General features: G+C 38.2%; 1 protein-coding gene across 4 annotated transcripts in view; it reads left to right on the top strand.

The window, feature by feature from the left end:
* The window catches only part of PLD5 (phospholipase D family member 5), a 478515-nt gene that overhangs the window by 88252 nt on the left and 373677 nt on the right, over nt 1-16586 (top strand). The window lies entirely within an intron of this gene.

Below are 16586 nucleotides of genomic sequence, written 5' to 3' on the forward strand. Positions count from 1 at the left end.
CTGTGTGCTTAGTGCAGGTCTCTGCTCTCTGTGTGCCTTCTCCAACGGCTGCTTCTCCATCACACACGATACAAGGGGGAAGAGCCGGTGTAACAAGGAAGCCACTAAACTTTTCTTTCAGGAATTCAGGGATGAAGGACATTGGTAATAATATGATTATATAACATTTGGGAGAAAATAAAACCTATTACTATATAGAGAGAATGCCTGAAATACACTTATTTGACTGCACAGCTGATGTGTGGGAAATGATTATTCCGTTTATAATCCAGATGAAAGAAGAAAGTGCTGATGAAAGGAATGTGGGAAGTTTTAGAAGTAAGTCTGCCTTTCTTACAATTCAGAAAAGGGGAAACTGGAAGCTGGATTTATAAGAATATTTCATTTCTCTTTCTGCTCTCATCATCCATCCTAGATCACTTACTCGTAAACAAACCGACCCCAGAAATAAAGCTGCAAAGATGAGGGTCAGATTTTCCCTTCCTTAATTAAAATCTGGTACCATTTATCATCTCATCCATTTTAGAAGCTTTCCTATCCCGTGAAGAAAACTTCACATCAGAGACTTACCTATTTCTCGTAGACCAGCAGGATGGCTAAAAATCAATGTGTCCAGCAGGAGGATTAAATAGGGCTCCTTAGTGCTTGGGAATGTTTTGCCTGAATTCTGGGGGCATAATAATTCTGTTCTTCTCTTTAATTAGCCTGAGAACATTCCTTTAAGGATTAAAAAGGAAGGGGCTACAATGCAGATAGAGTCCCTTGCCAACAAGCTTTAAACATAAGCATAGTGATGACTGTGTACGGTATTCAGGGAGAAAACTGTGTACAGTATTCAGCCAGGGGCTGAGATCACTTAAATATAATAGCACAACCTGATGAAAGCATACAGACCTCTGAAGGAGCGAACTTTCCGAAAGTAGGAGGAAGGGACGGTGGGAACAAAGAGAGTGACTGCAGACTGTTGGCATGTTTGCATCCAGGCCATCCTCTGGTTATTTTGATTAATTATTATTTAGAGAGTTGGAAGAATTACCCAATTGTACATTAAAATAAATGCTTTGGTCTAACTGAACTCTTCTCAACTGCAGACACTAACATGGTAACATTTTTGTAAGAAAGGCATCCTAACTGGCCAGCTTTTACAAAGGGAACAGTATTTCACCTTTCCTTTTAGTGAGAGCTCTGTGCAGAGAACAGTGGATTGAAAAACCAGTCTTTGATTGTAAGGATAGTGAATCTATAGATTAGATTTTCATTAAGTCCCTTCCATGATGAAAGGAAACCAATCTTGTTTCTCATCATGCAAATGTGATCAGTTCTCTTACTTATCCAAGAGAAAAGACACTCACTGTGTGAAAAACTCTCTCCTTGACCTCGTTAGAATCTGGAACATGTCAGGGCTTGCTGGGTGTTGTACCAAATAAGTCAGCCTGGCTTGGGCCCTGGCCTCTTATTGCTTTTTTTTTGTTTTATTTACAAATTTAAAGGAAATGCAAATAATTAAATCCATTTTACATAAGTTGTAAGTTATTTGAAAGCAAAAGAAATATATGGATGCAAACAATATTTTATAAATATTGAGGGCATATGTGCTGTGTTCCAAGTATTTTAAGCACTTTAATAACCCTCAAACTTCCTTTTAAGCAAGTGTTATTATTATCCCCATTGTACTGGCGTAGGGCACAGAGAAGTTAAGTACATTCCTAAGGACATACAACTAGTAAGGGGTAGTGCCAGGGTGGGAACAAATTCAGGGCCCTTATTTCTTAAACCACCTCATCATACAGCCTTCCAAGATAGAGAGGAAGGGGAACCAGACCAAACCTTCAATGACCCACTCTGTAAAACTACAAAAAATCTTGGACGTTTCTCTTTCCTCCTCACAGCCAATCTGCTCCCATGATAGGTCTGTTCTTCCCACTCCATGTCACTTGTTTGGTTTTCTGTTCTTTTCATGCCAACATAATTCATATCTTTTCTTCCCACTCTGGCTGATTTGCCTTGAACAATTCCCTTAAACTGGGAGATAGTCTAATGTTATGGAAAGAGGGTTAAAAGGTATTCAGACCTAGAATTAAATTTCTGTTAGCCACACATTACTTGTGTGATTTTGGACTTTTTAAACAAACTCTTTAACAATTAATGTTTTTATCTATAAAGTGCGAATGATTCTTACCTCCATTGTGTCGTTGTGATAATTACATTAATTTGTTTCTATAAAGTAAGATGTTTGATTAGTCTGGAGACCATGCAGAGAGACAAATTAGAAGGAAGCTTTTGAAATTATCTAGGTACAGGGTGATAAGGATTTAAAATAAGATGGTGGTGAGAAAGTAAAAAAAAAAAAAAGGAGGAGATAATGTGAAAGAAAACTTCACATGCACTGGCCACTGATTAGATGTGAAATATGAAAAAGAAAAGCAAAGACCCTCATACTTGAAGCAAGTAGCTCAAGAAAGGTGAATAAACTACACTGGCTGCAATTCCTACGTTACCTGGCATCGTACCTTGTACATAGTAGGTTCTGTGTGTTGTTGAATGAATAAAGGCATATATCAAGGAAGAAAATGTCTGAGAGTCAAATATATAACAGTTGACTGCTATAGCCTATTACCCAAAGTCCAATAAGGTATTCAGAAGTGAGTGACAAGGCATTGTGTTCTGGGAAGAACATCGAGGCTGAAGATACAAAGTGGTATTTTGATTATGTTCCTCAGGAGAAGAAGGTGGCTTTAGAGTCTTAGAGGAGGTTATCTGCATCTACAGCTGTCTGTTCACAGATTCTAGAAGTTTGAAGGTGACATGAAAATGACAGATTGGATATAACTCGAAATTACTAATGGCTACAGTGCTATTTTCTTGATAACCGGTCGTCACATTGATAAGGTAAATGGGAAGGAAGATGTGGAGGATGAGTGGATATAAAACTGCTTCTCAAAAAAATGAAACACATATAATAAAGGTCTAACTATTTTATTAATTAGGATGGGTAAGATACTGATTGAAAGGGATATTGTGCTGACGAGTTTTGGGGAATTGAATGTGTTGGTTAGCTTTGAGTTTCTCCTTCAGGATGGTGTCAAGAGCATTAGAAATTATAAATTGCACATATCAACAGTATAATGAAGGTAAATGGTCTCTCTCATCCATTTGTCTGTGGTCTTCTGTGAGCTACACTTGATAGCTAAAGGAATTGCAAAGCTGAAAATAAGCAAATATGAACTCAGTTCAAATTTTCATCCTGTTGATCAGCCTCAGGGGTACAGATGATTCATGATGGATGCTGGACAGGTTCCATTTGGTGAGAAGACGAAGAGCAAGTTTCTATGGGATGATGGGTTAAATACCATTGAAGTTGTTGCTGATTAAGCCTAATGTTAATTGTAAAATCAATGTGATAGATGGAAGACCTAGAATAAGAAAGCTAATTAGCTGGATAACCTATAAATTAAATAGGTTCAAGATGGACGAAGTCTCTGGGGAGATAGATGCTCAGAGGCTTTCAGGAAAAATGGTATAGTTTAGGTTTTTAGCCTTAACTGCAACTTTAAGTGACCTCCTGTAAATGTGGACACAGGAGTAACATCAAACTCCTTCTCAGCTTCCAGGGGAGCTTGATAGTCCAAGTTCACTCTCTCCTCCCTTTCATTTTCTTGCTCCAATACTCCTCATCCATGAACATTCCTGGGTACCCATTAGTGTTTGTCTTTGTCACTCATCTTTTACTTCCCATTTTACTGTTTGGATTTAGCAGTGCCATGTGTGGATAATCTTCCCAGACATCCTGGACCCCTAAGGACTCGGCTATAAACATCTGCTTATTGGGTCTGTGAAGGGCCCAGACTCCCCAAAACCCACCACCCTGAGTCAGCCCCCCTTGTTGTGGCCCCACCCTTGCAGGGCAGGCATATCTGTTTGGAGAAATTTGGTGTTTGCATTCTGAAATTTACTGTGTTTGGATTTGTAGCTTGTGTTACAAAAGTGCTTGGATTAATTTCCTCATTTATTTAATTGCTGTGCTTACTTTGGTTTCAAAAGTGACATCAAAATATAGTAAAACATGTATAGAAATGTTTCAAGAAATGGATAAAATAAAGGGAAAGGGGGAAATTATACCTGTATATACTTAATAAATCTTACTTTATAACTAACAGTTATGCTGCATCTATATGACTTTAATGTTTCTGACTGACTGTGGTTGATTAATCAGTTCATAGAAAGTATGGCTCATTGGCTGAGGGGTTCTATCATAGCAAGGGCAGGCTATATTGTAATATGTTGCTACACCTAAGATTTCTTCAATTTGTGTTCCTTACCATGAAGATTCTTTGCAAAACTATGTTTGTAACTTATGTTTAATAACATTGAAGAAAATGAAGACCATTTACCCATTCTAGGACTTACAATTTCTTATTAAGTTTGTGTGAAAGAGCATTAACAAATAACAGATAAATTTTTTAAGGTACTGAAAATTAAAGACTGCATGAAAATGGACTTAATTGGTTCTAGGATTATATATGTTTCCTCTCCTTGACCTTCTCTTTCATTTGCTTGGAGTACTGATTTACTTAATCAAGGACTCTTAAGTAAAAATTTTTACTCAAGTATAAGATGCAAACTGAAAAAGTATGTAAATCACAAATGTGCAGCTCACATTTTTGCAAAATGAACACAGTCTTATAATCAGCACCTAGTTCAAAGAGTGGAACATCACTGGCACCCGAAGCCCCCTTCATGAGGCATCTCATGATCTTGACTTATAACCCCCCAAATTCAGTTGTACTTATTTTTAAGCTTTTATATACCCTCCTTCATTTTTGTTTTTTAAAAAAGCAAATAATCCTATTTATATAATATATCAATAGATCTCTGTGCATGGATAGAGATATAGAAGAATATGCTCACCACATTAACAGTTGTGGAATTTGGGGTATATTTTCAAACTTTCTTCTTTATTCTGTTCCTCATTTGAACAGTGTTCTTTATAAACATGAGTGTGTGCCATTTACAAAAAAAATATGTCAGCAACTTTTTAAAGGACCTATGATGCTTCACAGTAAGTCTTTGGACTCTTTTATGATGGACATTGACCAGGTCATTTTCCAAATCACCTGGAGGCCAAGTCCCTGTGATGTTCTGAGCCTTTAGTGGGGAAGAGTTCTGTGGTCCCATCAGAGGTTCTCTGAATGTCAAAGGAGATGGCAGACAAGATCCTTCACTCTTACTTCATACTGAAGTTTAAGGCTGAGCTACTAAAAGTACTAGAAACAGTTGTATAAAGCAGAGATAAATTATAAATAGCAAAGAGTAAAATATGTTACAAGTTATTTATCTGTAGATCTTTGTAAGAAAAAAGTCTAATTGGAAATAATAGTCTTTCTAGGACTTTCATATTAAGATATAATTGATGCTTCAACTTTAGCAGAGGATCAATTATAAAGCATTGCCAAGTACAAGTAAGTGTAAGCTCCCTTGGGCCCCTAGTAGAAGATGGGTCTGATGGCTCCCCTGCCTTGGATGGCCAACCATGTCTTCTGGGAAAATGATGTCTGCCTGACTCATTGTTTCTCAATTACTTCATATTACTATTACTTTCACATGTGTCAAAGCAGTATACTCTTATGCCTTCTAAAGTCAGGAAATATACATTCTTTTTTTTATCTTAAGGGAAGACAGAAGAGAGCTGATGACCCTAAATCTAAAGGTAGCCTGACATAGACCTGAGGAAACTAAGACAAACTGAGTAAATCCAACTAAGTTTTTTGTTTGTTTGTTTTATTCTGATTACAAAAGAAACGGATAGCAATTGTAGAAGATGTATAACATGATGAAAATAAAGGAAGAAAAGATCATTCAAGGATAATGCCTATTGGTTTTATATATATGATTGTAGCCTTTGTTCTTGTATAAATATCACACTCACTTGTATGCATATATATACCACACACATACAATTTTTACTAAAGACAGTAGGTTAAGTCTTCTTTCAATTATTTAGTCACAATATCCTGCATTTTGCTTCATAGTGCTTATCACTATTTTAATTTATGTATTTATTTATTTCTACTACTATTTGGTTAATGTTTACCTCCCCAACAGACTGTGAACACCCATGAATAGGAACTGTGTCTCCTATCATAATCTTGATCGTTAGAAGAGTGCATGGCACATTAAATATTTGTTGAAATAACAAAAAATGAATATTATTTTATTTATATGTATAAGTAAACGTTCACTTATGAGTATTATTCATAAATGTGCTGTTTGGTCTTGAATTTTTTGCTAAATTTATTGTGGCCATCATTCCATGCCAATACATTTAACTCTGTGTCATCTTTTTAATGGACATGGATGTTATTTCCAATTTTCCTGCAAAATTTATTGTTTATAATGATGCTGAGTGAGCATTTTTGTACACTCAAGTTGAAGCAATTGCCAGTCCATTTCTTTTGCTCTTTCACTCATACAGCATCAAGGGGGTAAATGATCTAATTTTAGAAGTGTTAAGTAAAGTAATGGACAGAGCAGTGGGAGGAAGCAGAGAGGGAGAGGTGGGAGAGTGTTTTCAGAAAGAATGTAGTGTTCTTTGCTTAGTCTGTGGGTTGAGAAGAGAGCTGGAAGTAAAGGAAGAGAAGCATGTGAATGAGTCCAGCAAGGCAATATCTCAGCTCGCTTGAGCTAAAATCTCTGTGACTCTGAAGTATGAGAGCTAGGCAGAGGCCTCCCAATTCACTTTTGCACTTCATATGGTCCCCTTATAATTGGTCAAATATATAGACTTTGAAAAATGGCTTATAGTCTGTGCTTGATCAGATTTATTATACAGTCAGCCTCAGGTAAATAATCCTCACTCTTTAATCATTCTACCTCAAGCACTAATGATTTAGGAGCAGCACTTGGGTGGGCAGTGTGTGTCCCACCTGGGACACTAAGGTGTCATTTCTACCCACCCATTCAGGACAACAGAATTGGCTGGGCTCAATTCTTGGGACCAGTGAACTGCTTTCAAGCTTCTAGATGCTTGGTACAACCAAGCTTCATTTCCTTCCTCTAGGGTGACTCAAAATCACACTATTGCCTAAAGATGGATGAATAAAAATATTACTTTTAAAAGATAAAAATCCCTTTTTAAAAGCTCCTTTCAAGTAATTGGGGATTGACTAGTTATTTTCAAATTGGACTGTATTCTGAACTGCTTTTGCTAGCCAGTATCTGGAAACAGGCTCCATTTAGCTCCTGTTTCTAAGTGTTTGGTGTGTAAAATCACTACTCACATTGGCATTTAAAAGATTGAAATATATACAAACACACCCAATACTGGGCCCAGCACCCAGTAGGTATTCAGGATCTAATTGTGAATTGGAATCACCTGAACTGAACCTTGGTCAGTGGAGCACTTTTAGCTACTGTGGCTTGCACTATCCCTGCTTTTCTTTCAATACATGGAATATTACTCAGCCATAAAAAGGAATGAAATTGTGCCATTTGCAGAGACGTGGATGGACCTAGAGAATGTCATACAGAGTGAATTAAGTCAGAAAGAGAAAAACAAATATCGTATAATATCACTTATATGTGGAATCTAGAAAAATGGTAGAGATGAACTTATTTGCAAAGCAGAAATAGAGTCATAGACATAGAGAACAAACTTATGGTTACCAAGCAGGGAAGGGGGGTGGAATGAATTGGGAGATTGGGACTGACATATATACGCTACTATGTACAAAATAGATAACTAATGAGACCCTACTGTATAGTACAGGGAAATCTATATTCAGTGCTCTGTGGTGACCTAAATGGGAAGGAAATCTAAAAAAGAGTGGATATATGTGTATGTATGACTGATTCACTTTGCTGTACAGCAAGAAACGAGCACAATGTTGTAAAGCAACTGTACTCCAATAAAAATTAATTAAAAAATACTTGTGGAGCAGGAGGATTCTGTTTTGTTTTCAAACATTTATTTAGCATTTATTGCAGGCATGACCTTATTCCAGGAAACTGGAGTTTGAGAAAAAGCTCCTAATTTCGCAGAGTTTGTAATCTATGGGAAGACAAGGCAAATGTATACATTAAAACCTACAACCCATGCGCATGTTTCACAGTCAATTGGATGGTCAGATGGAGCAGTCAGCATTTAGAAGAAAGAGTCTTTCTCTGTTGTGGTAGGAAAAGCCTGCCTTTGTTCCCTCGTTGCTTCCCTCACTTTCATCTGCTCTTCAACAGTTATTTATGGACTGCCAGCTGCTGCTCACCCGACTCTGTGCTTTCCTTTTTCCCGGGAGCACAACTCATCTACATTTCCCTGCTTTCCCTGCTATTAGGTGTGGACATGTGAGTGAGATCCGCCCAATTGCATGTGAGCAGAAACGATGTGGGCTACTTCCAAACCTGCCCATAAAAACTTCCCATGTATGTGCCTCCATGATTTTTCCCATTCTGCTGGCTGAACATTAATGTCTAGGGTTACTAGAAAGCCACATGTTGAAAATGGCAAAGATGCTGTCAACCTGGGTCTCAGAATGACGCTGTTGAGCAAAGGCCCCTTTCCCTTCCCCACATACACTGACTTGGACTCTACGTGAGTAAGAAATACACTTTGCTTGTATTTGAGCCATTCTACATTTTGGTCTAGTTTTTAGAACAGTTAGCAGTGAGCTAGCCTAATTTAATCAAGTTTCTACTAGGTTTTAGGCCCTATATACCAGGTAGTGGGGATACAGTGGTGACCAAGGCAGATAAGATCCCTACCCCCTGCTTAGTTTCTGATGAGGGAGATAAACAGTAAACATGTAAACAAAGAAACCAGAACTTTACATATGGAAATACGAGCTATGAAGGAAACTAGCAGGGTGATAAGAATATCACACTGGGGAGGGGACTACTGACTATAAACTGGGCTTTGAATGAATGTGTAGCTCTTAGCTCTAAATAGGGATTGATGTTTAATTTCTGAAAGTGGGAAAATGACTATCAATCAAAAGAGGATATAGGAAAATCATAGAAAGCATGACAGCACCACAGACTTCCCTTCTAAACCTATTCCCACTGCTTCCATGAGTGGTAAGGAATTCCCTAAAGAATTCCAAAAAAAAATTCTGAAGACCATACTGCTCTGATTAGTTGAAGACTATCAAAGCATTAGGCACGATGGGTCCTTAAGTTTTCTTAAAGCTCTCAGAAGCAGAGAAGAAGGTTTGTACTTAGTGGCCCCAGATGACTTCACATTGATTTTGTCCCTTTTGATGCTTCTAAGGATCAAAAGAAAAATATCATTGACTTATCCGAGGGACTTCAATATTATTGATATTATTTTTCAGTTTAAATTAGCCCTTGTGATGCTGGAAGTTGGAGTGGAGAAAGGCGGTTCTTTTTCCTCATCTCAATATCCCTCACAACATGGTAACACCAGCACTTTGGCATTTTGTTGAAATTATAAGCTTATCGGTGTTATAGGTTAGAGCCTTAATCATGGATTGTTTTCTTTTTTGTATCCAAGACACAGAAACATACTCAAGCTGACTTAAAGAAAAATTTGTTACGAGCAACCAAGGGAACCTAAAACCCCAGCAGGAAGTACACCCATGCTTCCTGTGATGCTGGACCTGATTGTATAGAGAAATCAGGTGGCTTCTTCCCTTCCACTCTCAGGCCACATCTCTGCTTCAGAATGTCTACTCCATTCTCCCGTTTATCTCTGAAGTCTCGTTTATGAGCTCATTCATTAATATATCAATATATAAGACTGCCCCTTCACTGCATACTTTTCCAAACGGCAGCCTCAGCTCAGTGACTGAGGTGTCTGTACCCCAATCCCAAATTTCCAGTGGTAAGCATCGAAAGGCACACCCCCAAGCCTTCAGTTGTAGACCCTGATTCAAGCAGCCACGTCCAGAGGGCAGGTTGTATGGCCCAACTTGCACTTGACGTAGGCCATGTGAAGAGTGTCAGAGAAGGGACAGCATCAGTACAAATAAGAATAATATGCCAGCCAACTTCCATGCTGAGACTAGCATTTGCACACACCATTCTTCCTGTACACTCTATTCTAAAGATACTTTCCTAATCCTACTAATGCCCAAACAACCATAAATATTGCCACACCCTCTCTGACTACAGATTATGCCAGTGGACCACACATACCTAGTGCATCCAGGGGAGAATTTGGGAGCTTTTTTTTTTTAACATCTTTATTGGAGTATAATTGCTTTACAATGTTGCATTAGTTTTTACTGTATAACAAGGTGAAATGAATCAGCTATATGTATACAGATATCCCCTTATTCCCTCCCTCTTGTGCTTCCCTCCCACCCTCCCTATCTGACCCCTCTAGATGGCCACAAAGCACCGAGCTGATCTCCCTGTGCTATGCAGCTACTTCACACTAACTATCTATTTTATTTGGTAGTGTATATATGTCAGTGCTACTCTTTCACTTCATCCCAGCTTACCTTTCCCCCTCCCTGTGTCCTCAAGTCCATTCTCTATGTCTGCATCTTTATTCCTGTCCTGCCCCTAGGTTCTTCAGAACCATTTTTTTTTTTTTTTTTAGATTCCATATATATGTGTTAGCATACGGTATTTGTTTTTCTCTTTCTGACTTACTTCACTCTGTATAACAGTCTCTAGGTCCATCAACCTCATTACAAATAACTCAATTTCATTTCTTTTTATGGCTGAGTAATATTCCATTGTATATATGTGCTACATCTTCTTTATCCACTCCTCTGTCGATGGACACTTAGGTTGCTTCCATGTCCTGACTATTGTAAATAGTGCTGCAATGAACATAATGGTACATGACTCTTTTTGAATTGTGGTTTTCTCAGGGTATATAGCCAGTAGTGGGATTGCTGGGTCATATGGTAGTTCTGTTTTTAGTTTTTTAAGGAACTTCTATGCTGTTCTCCACAGTGGGTGTATCAATTTACATTCCCACCAACAGTGCAAGAGGGTTCCATTTTCTCCACACCCTCCTCAGCATGTATTGTTTGTAGATTTTTTGATGATGGCCATTCTGACCGATGTGAGATGATATCTCACTGTAGTTTTGATTTGCATTTCTCTAATGATTAGTGATGTTGAGCATGCTTTCATGTGTTTGTTGGCAATCTGTATATCTTCTTTGGAGAACTGTCTATTTAGGTCTTCTGACCATTTTTGGATTGGGTTGTTTGTTTTTTTGATATTGAGCTGCATGAGCTGCTTATAAATTTTGAAGATTAATCCTTTGTCAGTTGCTTCATTTGCAAATATTTTCTCCCATTCTGAGGGCTGTCTTTTCATCTTATTTATGGTTTCCTTTGCTGTGCAAAAGCTTTTAAGTTCCATTAGGTCCCATTTGTTTATTTTTGTTTTTCTTTCCATTTTTTTAGGAGGTGGGTCAAAAAGGATCTTGCTGTGATTTATGTCATAGAGTGTTCTGCCTATGTTTTCCTCTAAGAGTTTGATAGTGTCTGGCCTTACATTTAGGTCTTTAATCCATGTTGAGTTTATTTTTGTGTATGGTATTAGGAAGTGTTCTATTTTCATTCTTTTACATGTAGCTGTCCAGTTTTCCCAGCACCACTTATTGGAGAGGCTGTCTTTTCTCCACTGTATATTCTTGCGTCCTTTATCAAAGATAAGGTGACCATATGTGTGTGGGTTTATCTCTGGGCTCTCTATCCTGTTCCATTGATCTATATTTCTGTTTTTGTGCCAGTACCATACTGTCTTGATTACTGTAGCTTTGTAGTACAGTCTTAAGTCCAGGAGCCTGATTCCTCCAGCTCCATTTTTCTTTCTCAATATGGCTTTGGCTATTTGGGGTCTGTTGTGTTTCCGTACAAATTGGGAAATTTTTTGTTCTAGTTCTGTGAAAAATGCCAGTGGTAGTTTGATAGGGATTGCATTGAATCTGTAGATTGCTTTGGGTAGTAGAGACATTTTCACAATGTTGATTCTTCCAATCCAAGAACATGGTATATCTCTCCATCTGTTTGTATCATCTTTGATTTCTTTCATTAGTGTCTTATACTTTTTGGCATACAGGTCTTTTATCTCCTTAGGTAGGTTTATTCCTAGGTATTTTATTCTTTTTGTTACAGTAGTAAATGGGAGGGTTTCCTTAGTTTCTCTTTCAGATTTTTCTTCGTTAGTGTATAGGAATGCAAGATATTTCTGTGCATTAATTTTGTATCCTGCTACTTTACCAAATTCATTGATTAGTTCTAGTAGTTTTCTGGTTAACATCTTTACGATTCTCTATGTAAAGTATCATGTCATCTGCAAACAATGACAGTTTTACTTCTTCTTTTCCGATTTGGATTCCTTTTATTTCTTTTTCTTCTCTGATGGCCATGGCCAAAACTATGTTGAATAATAGTGGTGAGAGTGGGCACCCTTGTCTTGTTCCTGATCTTAGAGGATATGGTTTCAGTTTTTCACCACTGAGTATGATGTTGGCTGTGGGTTTGTCATGTACGGCCTGTATTATGTTGAGGTAGGTTCCATGTATGCCCATTTTATGGAGAGTTTTTATCATAAATTGGTGTTGTATTTTGTCGAAAGCTTTTTCTGCATCTATTGAGATTATCATGTTTTTTATCCTTAAATATGTTAATATGGTGTATCACATTGATTTGCGTACATTGAAGAATCCTTGCATTCCTCAGATTAAACCCGACTTGATCATGGTGTATGATCCTTTTAATGTGCTGTTGAATTCTGTTTGCTAGTATTTTGTTGAGGATGTTTGCCTCTGTGTTCATCAGTGATATTGGCCTGTAGTTTTCTAATTTTGTCACCTCTTTGTCTGGTTTTGGTATCAGGGTGATGGGGGCCTCGTAGAATGAGTTTGGGAGTCTTCCCCTCTCTGCTATATTTTGGAGGAGTTTGAGCAGTATAGGTGTTAGCTCTTCTCAAATGTTTGATAGTATTCGCCTGTGAAGCCATCTGGTCCTGAGCTTTTGTTTGTTGGAGAATTTTTAATCACAGTTTCAATTTCAGTGCTTGTGATTGGTCTGTTCAAATTTTCTGTTTCTTCCTGGTTCAGTCTGGGAAGGTTGTGCTTTTCTAAGAATTTGTCCATTTCTTCCAGGTTGTCCATTTTATTGGCATATCGTTTCTTGTAGTAATCTCTCATGATCCTTTGTATTTCTGCAGTGTCAGTTGTTACTTCTTCTTTTCATTTCTAATTCTGTTGATTTGAGTCCTCTCCTTTTTTTTCTCGATGAGTCTGGCTAATGGTTCATCAATTTTGTTTATCTTCTTAAAGAACCAGCTTTTAGTTTTATTGATCTTTGCTATTGTTTCCTTCATTCCTTTTTGATTTATTTCTGACCTGAACGTTATGATTTCTTTCCTTCTGCTAACTTTTGGGTTTTTTTTTTTTTGTTCTTCTTTCTGTAATTGCTTTAGGTGTAAGGTTAGGTTGTTTATTTGAGATTTTTCTTATTTCTTGAGGTAAGATTGTATTGCTATAAACTTCCCTCTTAGAACTGCTTTTGCTGCATCCCATAGGTTTTGGGTGGTCATTTTTTCATTGTCATTTGTTTCTAGGTATTTTTTGATTTCCTCTTTGATTTCTTCAGTGATCTCCTGGTTATTTAGTAGCATATTGTTTAGCCTCCATGTGTTTGTATTTTTTACATTTTTTTCCTGTGATTGATATCTAGTCTCATAGCGTTGTGGACGGAAAATATACTTGATACAATTTCAGTTTTCTTAAATTTACTGAGGCTTGATTTGTGACCCAAGATATGTTCTATCCTGGAGAATGTTCCATGAACACTGGAGAAGAAAGTGTACTCTGTTGTTTTGGGGTGGAATGTCCTATAAATATCAATTAAGTCCATCTGGTCTAATGTGTCATTTAAAGCTTGTGTTTCCTTATTTATTTTCATTTTGGATGATCTGTCCATTGGTGAAAGTGGGTTGTTAAAGTCCCCTACTATGATTGTGTTACTGTCAATTTCCCCTTTTATGGCTGTTAGTATTTGTATTGAGCGCCTCAATACCTTATGTATTGAGGTGCTCCTATGTTGGGTGCCTAAATATTTACAATTGTCATATCTTCTTCTTGGATTGATCCCTTGATCATTATGTAGTGTCCTTCTTTGTCTCTTGTAATAGTCTTTATTTTAAAGTCTATTTTGTCTCATATGAGAATTGCTACTCCAGCTTTCTTTTGATTTCCATTTGCATGGAATATCTTTTTCCATCCCCTCACTTTCAATCTGTATGTGTCCCTAGGTCTGAAGTGGGTCTCTTGTAGACGGCATATATATGGGTCTTGTTTTTGTATCCATTCAGCCAGTCTATGTTTTTTGGTTGGAGCATTTAATCCATTTACATTTAGGGTAATTATCTATATGTATGTTCCTATTACCATTTTCCTTATTGTTTTGGGTTGTTTTTATAGGTCTTTTTCTTCTTTTGTGTTTCCTGCCTAGAAAAGTTCCTTTAACATTTGCTGTAGAGCTGGTGTGGTGGTGCTGAATTCTCTTAAGTTTTGCTTGTCTGTAAAGGTTTTAATTTCTCTGTCGAATCTAAATGAGATCCTTGTGGGTTGAGTAATCTTGGTTGTAGGTTTTTCCCTTTCATCACTTTAAATATGTACTGCCACTCCTTTCTGGCTTGCAGAGTTTCTGCTGAAAGATCAGCTGTTAACCTTATGGGGATTCCCTTGTATGGTATTTGTTGCTTTTCCCTTGCTGCTTTTAATATTTTTTCTTTGTATTTAATTTTTGATAGTTTGATTAATATGTATCTTGGCATGTTTCTCCTTGGATTTATCCTGTATGGCACTCTCTGTGCTTCCTGGACTTGATTCACTATTTCCTTTCTCATGTTAGGGAAGTTTTCAACTATAATCTCTTCAAATATTTTTTCAGACCCTTTCTTTTTCTCTTCTTCTTCTGGGACCCTTATAATTCAAATGTTGGTGCGTTTAATGTTGTCCCAGAGGTCTCTGAGACTGTCCTCAATTCTTTTCATTCTTTTTTCTTTATTCTACTCTGCAGCATTTATTTCCACTATTTTATCTTCCAGGTTACTTATCCATTCTTCTGCCTTAGTTATTCTGCTATTGATTCCTTATAGAGAATTTTTAATTTCATTTATTGTTGTGTTCATCATTGTTTGTTTGCTCTTTTGTTCTTCTGAGTCCTTGTTAAATGTTTCTTGTATTTTCTCCATTCTATCACCAAGATTTTGTATGTCTTTATTATCATTACTGTGAATTCTTTTTCAGGTAGACTGCCTATTTCCTCTTCATTTGTTTGGTCTGGTGGGTTTTTACCTTGCTCCTTCATCTGCTGCATATTTCTCTGTCTTTTCATTTTGTTTAACTTACTGTGTTTGGGGTTTTCTTTTTGCAGGCTTCAGGTTCATAGTTCCCATTGTTTTTGGTGTCTGTCCCCAGTGGGTGAGGTTCGTTCAGTGGCTTGTGTAGGATTCCTGGTGGAGGGGACTGGTTGCCTGTGTTCTGTTTGGTGGGGCTGGATCTAGTCCTTCTGGTGGGCTGGTCCGTATCTGGTTGTGTGTTTTGGGGCGTCTGTGAACTTAGTATGACTTTACACAGCCTCTCTGCTAATGAATGGGGTTGGGTTCCTGTCTTGTTAGTTGTTTGGCCTAGGGCATCCAGCACTGGAGCTTGTTGGCCATTGGGTGGAGCTGGGTCTTTGTGTTGAGGTGGAGATCTCTTGGGAGAGCTCTTGCCAATTGATATTACGTGGGGCCGGGAGGTCCCTGGTGGTCCAATATCCTGGACTTGGCTCTCTTATGTCGGAGGCTCAGGCCTGACATCTGGCTGGAGCACCAAGACCCTGTCAGCCACACAGCTCAGAAGAAAAGGAAAAAAAAAAGGAAAAAACAAAAAACAATAAAGTAAGAAAAAGAGAGAGCAACCAAACCAATAAACAAATCCACCAATGATAACAAGCACTAAAAACTAATCTAAGATAAACGTAAAAATCAGAAATAGATCAGTTGCAGAAAGCAAACCTCAAGTCTACAATTGCTACCGCCTCAATTTTGGGAACATTCATTGTCTATTCAGGTATTCCACAGATGCAGGGTTCATCAAGTTGATTGTGGAGATTTAATCCGCTGCTTCTGAGTCTGCATGGAGAAATTTCCCTTTCTCTTCTTTGTTCACAAAGCTCCTGGAGTTCAGCTTTGGTTTTGGCCTTGCCTCTGTGTGTAGGTTGCCCTCAGGTGTCTACTCTCTGCCCAGACAGGAGAGGGTTAAAGCAGCAGCTGATTAGGGCTTTCTTGCTTACTCAGGACAGGGAGAGGGAGGGGTATGGTAGTCATAATTAGAATGTGGGGTGAGCCTGCGGCGTCAGAGGCCGGCATAACATTGCAACAGCCTGAGGTGTGCCGTGTGTTCTCCCGTGGAAGTTGTCCCTGGATCTTGGGACACTGGCAGTGGCATGCTGCACAGGCCCCCGAGGGGGTTGGGTTGTGGTTAGTGACCTGTGCTTGCACACAGGATTCTTGGTGGCAGTGGCAGCAGCGTTATCATTTCATGCCCATCTTTGGGGTCCGAGCTGATAGACGAGCTTGTGCCCAACTCTTGAGCTTGCTTAGGTGGTGCT

The sequence above is a fragment of the Balaenoptera borealis genome (genome assembly GCF_965194805.1).
Source record: "Balaenoptera borealis genome assembly, chromosome: 1".
NCBI lineage: Eukaryota > Metazoa > Chordata > Mammalia > Artiodactyla > Balaenopteridae > Balaenoptera > Balaenoptera borealis.